Raw genomic sequence first — 7324 nt, 5'->3', positions numbered from 1 at the left:
ACTCCCTGTCTTTTTTCCTCTTTCCTCTCCCTAACACCCCGTCTACTCTCTCCCTCTCACTCACCCTCTTTAGTATCATTGATGTTTACCCTATAGTATTCTTTTCCAAATGATAAGTCATATGTATACAGAAATTATATATGATAAATTCGTAAAGAAACTAAGTCTACGGGCATACCCAGCCCCATTTCATAGGCAGATACAACTCTGATTCAAGGAATCCCTTCTCAACCTCAACCCTTTCGGAAGGGGGGAGGTAGGATGAAACCCCATTATAAACCCTCTTAAGGGTCCCCACTATAACCCTGCCGAGTTTCATGCCCATCGGACCAGCCGTTTGGCAATGTTTGAATGACAGACGGATGGACAGACACAATGTCCATTATAGTAAGACATTATCAAACACGAGCCGAGTTGTTGATTCCATTTTATACAAAGAGAGTGGTTGGGCCACTGGATGCCAGCCCTCTCACATTTACACACACACGCATTATATATATATTTATATATATATATATATATATATATATATATATATATATATATATATATATATATATATATATATATATAAAGGCTTTTGCCACGAAGGAAAATTGAAAAGCGAGATAGCCAAGAACTTTCGGTCTAGCACGACCCTTTACTAACGCCTAACTGATCATACAGAGGAAAAACATATTAAAAGTAGGCTTAATATCCAAACTGACATTACAAGATTACCAATAAGGTCGATTTAACTCTACAGGAACGAGGAAATGCCTCAGGGCAAGATTAGCGAATTTTAGGCAGCCACTCCTTGGAGGAGCAAAACACGTGGTCAACAGATGATTCATCCAGAAAACAATACATTTTAAAAAAACAAGGAGGCATATACAACTTATTACCATGAAATTTACAAAAATGTTCCAAAAAAATGATTGAAAAGACGCAAAAAGGATATAAATATATCGAGCGAGAGAGAGAGAGAGAGAGAGAGAGAGAGAGAGAGGCCAATACGGCCTAATATATACACACACACACACATATATATATATATATATATATATATATATATATATATATATATAATATATATATATATATATATATATATGACTACTGAAAATGAGAAGAAATGAAATAAAATACAGATACACAACAATTACGTAAAGAGCATTGTGTAGCAAAAAGGAAAAACAGATAAGGGTCCGTGAACCTTTCCTCTTTGTATGCAAAAAGACTCCAACTAAGCGCACAGCGAGAGAAGGAAAGTCTCACACATTATTCGATGCGGGCGATGTAATAGTTTACGGACTCTCCTGACAATACAGATATAACACCTGTCTGCTGCAAGATTGATGATCTAGTGACTTTTCCCTTTCCTCTTGGATCCATAAGATGAAGGAGAGAGAGAGAGAGAGACGGAACTATGATGAGAAGATTGTCGGAAGTGGGAAAAAAAAGTCCTAAACGTCATGAAATTTTTTTAAGAGCAGTGAAATGAAAATAAAAAAGCATGTTTTTTTTTTATGCATAGCTTTATAATCTACATAAAGGTTTCACACACTGATTCTGGAAGAATAATTCATTTGAAACATCTGGCACATGACAAATTACATTACTGTTGAAATGTATTCATTTTGCGATCCCCAATAAATGCTTGAATCGTCTAAGAAATTTGTGCATACATTCTCTGTGTTGAACACACCCGAAATTGCTCTCTCCTTAGACTGCAATAAACGCCACTGTTTGCAAATTGCATCTTCGAGGAAGTGACGTCCTTGCAAGAGAGAGAGAGAGAGAGAGAGAGAGAGAGAGAGAGAGACCATCAACAGGCGAAACTGTTCCCTCTATATTTTCGTTCATTTTTATGTACCGCAATTGTCCGCTTTGTCTTCTGTTTAGATACAGGAAGGAGATTCCCTCGAGAATTGGGTGTCCTTAAATGGTGAAGGTATTGTTGCCTTTGTAAAAACATCCCCCCACCTCCTCCTCCCCGGCCGACCCCCAACCTCACAAATGGAGACACGGTGTTTGTATCCATTACTTCCGGGTACTCCAGGATTTAAAAAAAAAAAAAATAGAAAAAAAAAAATTCTAATGAAAGGCCTTCATTGATATATCAGCTGATTTGAGTTATACCATACTTTCTATTTTGGAAAATAAGAATTTCCATTTGTCTGTATTATGTTTGCTTCAATTTAACACTTCTAGTTACTATCAACAGATAATGCATTTCCAGGCGTACTTGTCATTTGAGGCAGTTTTATTCGGAACCTTTCCAAACTGGAGAGGAAATGTGAGGCAGTTATCATTCACATGAAAAAGGGCAAATGTCACCTTTAGAGTCAAAGTTTGCTCTAAGAACCTCCTCTTGCCACATTTCTCTTTTTCATTGCTGGGAATTTCTGGATGTTATCCCTTTTATGTGATTAGTTTTTTCTGCTTTACAACTTTTTATTTGCTTAATCCCCAACCATTTGAGTAGCTGAAGTTAAACAAAAAAATATTCACTACCCTTGACATAATTTCCCTTCCAATGGTGGAAGCGCAAATGTTTAAAGAAACGCGTCTGTTTTTTAAGATTAAAATGAGTAAAAGTTCTGGAAGTGAAGGTGCAAAGAAGCATGAAAATAGGACTAACAGAAGACACTCGTAGGAAATTTTGATATAAACATTTTCCTTTCACCTTTCCGAAGAGGGTGCTGCGTTTACGCTTTAGATGCCTCGAATAACATTATGAAAGCGCAAGTGAACACTTGAGACGGGTCAAGGTTATGGCTGGAATGATGGAAAATGTATGAAGTTCAGTGAAACTAAGGCCGGATTTAGAAAAAAAAAATCCCCAAAAAACCAAATAAATCACCAGCACGAAAATCCTCTTCCACAGTTCGTCACTATAAGAAAATAATTCCAAGAGCAAGCCGTCCTCTTTTAGCAAAGAAAGAAGAAGTAAATATATCGTGATACTATGGACTGGGTTATTCAGGATGGAGGTCAACTGCATCTTAATATGGTGACATAAAGCGAGTTATTCCGGTCAGGCAGAAGGAAGGCTGCAGCAGGGAAGGGAGAGCTTTCCGCTGTTGTAAATGTTGGCCCTCCCCCACCTGGTGCGGCGTTTATAGTTCTGTTGTGCTTCCAACTTTTGTTTGTTGTTTGTGCCTTAACCCAACCGCATGCATTGTCTTCCTTCTGTGTCAGTATGTTATCCTTATTATTACAGTGGTTATGATATAATTTCTCAACGCGTCCAGACATTCACGGACTCTCTATAATCATGGATAGGTTTTAGCCAAAGCTGCATTTGTTTTTCTTTTGACTACTCTGCAAGAAGCTTTGATGGAAAAATAAAATGATCGCGGAGACGAAATTCTTCAAGAGACTTTTCCGGGCCAAGATCGTCATATAACTTAAAAATTCGGCAAGACTTTTCTTCGTTACCTTTTCATCCTTGTTTACTGGCCCGTTACTTGGTCCCTTGGAAGCGGGGCCCAAGAAACTAAGAAGGACGTCGACTTTTCTCCCCTCGGAAACTTGTGGCCAAAAGTTCCCGCGGGTTTCGTGGAATCTGATGAATATATTATTCCAAGAAGAGGCTGAGTGAAATAGGCCGACATACTCCCACTTCATCGCCCTGATTCTTATACGCAATTGTGACATTACGCGACATTAGTCATTGAGAATTGAACTCCCATAAAGTTATATTTGATTATCAATGAAGTATACTTTCACTGATATTACACATTTATGTATATGTACATATATCTAAAGAGAAATCTGTAATAAAAGCTTTGGGGAAACTGTTCTATTTGCAGTTGAAAAAGCAAATCGAACAGTTTTCCGAAAGCTTTCTGTACCGATTTATCTTTGGTTTTATGAACAAATACATAAATGTGGATTTGTTTCTTCATTCTTATTATTATTATTATTATTATTATTATTATTATTATTATTATTATATTATTATTATTATTTTATTATTATTATTATTATTATTCTTTTTTTTTATTTTGCTCTATCACAGTCCTCCAATTCGACTGGGTGGTATTTATAGTGTGGGGTTCCGGGTTGCATCCTGTCTCCTTAGGAGTCCATCACTTTTCTTACTATGTGCGCCGTTTCTAGGATCACACTCTTCTGCATGAGTCCTGGAGCTACTTCAGCCTCTAGTTTTCTAGATTCATTTTCAGGGATCTTGGATCGTGCCTAGTGCTCCTATGATTATGGGTACGATTTCCACTGGCATATCCCATATCCTTCTTATTTCTATTTTCAGATCTTGATACTTATCCATTTTTCCCTCTCTTTCTCTTCAACTCTGGTGTCCCATGGTATTGCAACATCAATGAGTGATACTTTCTTCTTGACTTTGTCAATCAACGTCACATCTGGTTTATTTGCACGTATCACCCTATCCGTTCTGATACCATAGTCCCAGAGGATCTTTGCCTGATAGTTTTCTATCACTCCTTCAGGTTGGTGCTCGTACCACTTATTACTGCAAGGTAGCTGATGTTTCTTGCACAGGCTCCAGGGGAGGGCATTTCCCACTGAATCATGCCTCTTTTTGTACTGGTTCTGTGCAAGTGCCGGACATTCGCTTGCTATGTGGTTTATGGTTTCATTTTTCGTATTGCACTTCCTACATATGGAAGAGAAGTTATTTCCATCTATCGTTCTTTGAACATATCTGGTTCTTAGGGCCTGATCTTGTGCCGCTGTTATCATTCCTTCAGTTTCCTTCTTTAGCTCTCCCCTCTGTAGCCACTGCCATGTGTCATCGCTGGCTAGTTCTTTAGTCTGTCTCATGTATTGTCCGTGCATTGGCTTGTTGTGCCAGTCCTCTGTTCTGTCTGTCATTCTCCTGTCTCTGTATATTTCTGGGTCTTCGTCTACTTTTATTAGTCCTTCTTCCTATGCATTCTTTAGCCACTCGTCTTCACTGGTTTTCAGATATTGCCCCAGTGCTCTGTTTTCGATGCTGACGCAGTCCTCTATACTTAGTAGTCCTCTCCCTCCTTCCTTTCGTGTTATGTATAGTCTGTCCGTATTTGCTCTTGGGTGTAGTGCTTTGTGTATTGTCATATGTTTCCTGGTTTTCTGATCTATGCTTCGGAGTTTTGCCTTCGTCCATTCCATTATTCCTGCGCTGTATCTGATTACTGGCACTGCCCATGTGTTTATGGCTTTTATCATATTTCTGGCGTTGAGTTTTGACTTGAGTATCGCCTTGAGTCTCTGCATATATTCTTTCCTGATCGTGTCCTTCATCTCTTGGTGTTTTATATCCCCTCCTTCCATTATTCCCAGGTATTGTATCCAGTTCTAATCTAGTGTTTGATGTTGCTCCCATCTGGTAGCTTTATCCCTTCAGTTCTTGTTACTTTGCCCTTTTGTATGTTGACTAAGACGCATTTTTCTATTCCAAACTCCATCCTGATGTCCCCAGATACATTCCTTACAGTCTGGGTTAGGGTATCTATTTCCTTGATGCTCTTACCATACAGCTTGATGTCGTCCATGAACATCAGATGGTTTATTCTGTTGCATCTTTTCTTGAGTTGGTACTTTTGTCATGGGAATCATGGCTACTACGAAGAGTAGTGGGGACAGTGAGTCGCCCTGGAAGATCCCTCTACTGACATTAACCTCTGCTAGTCTTATTCCAGAGCTTGTAAGTATTGTATTCCAGTTGCGCATTGTATTTTTGAGGAAGCTGATGGTGTTTTCCTCTGCCCCATATATTTTCAGGCATTCTATTAGCCATGTGTGTGGTATCATGTCGAAGGCTTTCTTATAGTCTATCCATGCCATGCTTAGGTTGGTTTTCCTTTTCCTACTGTTCTTCATTACCATTTTGTCTATCAGGAGTTGGTCTTTTATTATTATTATTATTATTATTATTATTATTATTATTATTATTATTATTATTATTATTATTATTATTATTATTATTATTATTATTGCTGCATCGGCTGCATTCATTCATATAGAGTTTATCTTTTTTAATAACTGAAAGAAAACTCTATATAAATTGAATGCGGCTGATGCAGCAATAACATTCAAGTGTATGGGAGATCATTGCTACCAAAAGCTACCATCTCTCTGGGGTAGGAAGATAAACAGATAAGTGAATAAACATATGAAACACCTTTCACTTATGACAGACGTGACGTCAGAACCAGAGTGGTGATGTGCATGAAAAGAAGGTGGCAGTTGTCAAGAAATCTCTGTAAGAAATAGGAAATAGGGGGAACAAGGACAGAGAAAAAAATTATTTAAATCGGCCAAAATGTCTTCGGCGCGATCGAGTTTTTGGTATGAGCCTCGCCCACTGCGAGGCAGTGGCCTGTCCTACAGGGTTGTCAGACGCACAATTGTGTCTAAAGTTAACCTTGAATTTGAAAAAAAATCTGTTGAGGCTAGATGGCTGCAATTTTTGGTATGTTTGATGGTTTGAGTGTGGATGATCAACATACCAATTTGTAGCCCTCTAGCCTCAGTAGTTTTCAAGATATGATTGCAGGCTGAAAAAGTGCGGACGGACAATAGTTTTTCTTTAAAAAAAACTAAAATCCCAACTCAGAAGACGTTCTTCGATGAAAATATGAATTCGAATTTACATATCGAATGAGTCAATTCAGCTTCGTAAAGCTTTCCCTCTTCTTGTGTTTTCTGACACTTCGATTTCCCTGGTTGTCGACACGAGGAAAATTTCTCCCTTTTGGGGAATTCAGGAAATAATAAATAATTTTTTTTCTGCAGTGGTACAGTTAATGGGATAAACAATGGTTTACATTAACGGAATTTAACAAATTTGTAAGTTAAACATTCAGTTAGGCTAGCTAAAATAAATGAAATTATAAGGTAAAAATGTGTAAGTTGCAAGAAGACATCTTTTCCCATATTTGAAAAACCTTCCTGTCTGCCATATATATATATATATATATATATATATATATATATATATATATATATATATATATATATGTAAGCATATATGTATTTACAATTAAACACACACACACCCACTATAACTACCTAAAGAGTTCTTAACACTTTACTATGCAGTTTTAGTACATAAACATTAATGTTTATGTATCCGTTATTTCATTCTCTCAAATGAAAATCATCTGATTTCATCCATTCATCACTTCAGTTTTAAATTTTATAACATCGGGATTTCAGAGATTTATGGCCTCATCTTTCCCATCTCAGCATATTACAAAACGAGAAATCTTTCCAGTTTTACGGAGCTTTCCCAGGCTGAACGACCTAAGAATTTCACGTGAGAGTCGCTATCTTGTGACTCAGGGTCTTTAAAAAAACAAATGTAAGTTAA

Source organism: Macrobrachium nipponense, chromosome 14 (assembly GCF_015104395.2).
Source record: "Macrobrachium nipponense isolate FS-2020 chromosome 14, ASM1510439v2, whole genome shotgun sequence".
Classification (NCBI taxonomy): Eukaryota; Metazoa; Arthropoda; class Malacostraca; order Decapoda; family Palaemonidae; genus Macrobrachium; species Macrobrachium nipponense.
Note: the sequence above shows the minus strand (reverse complement) of the source record.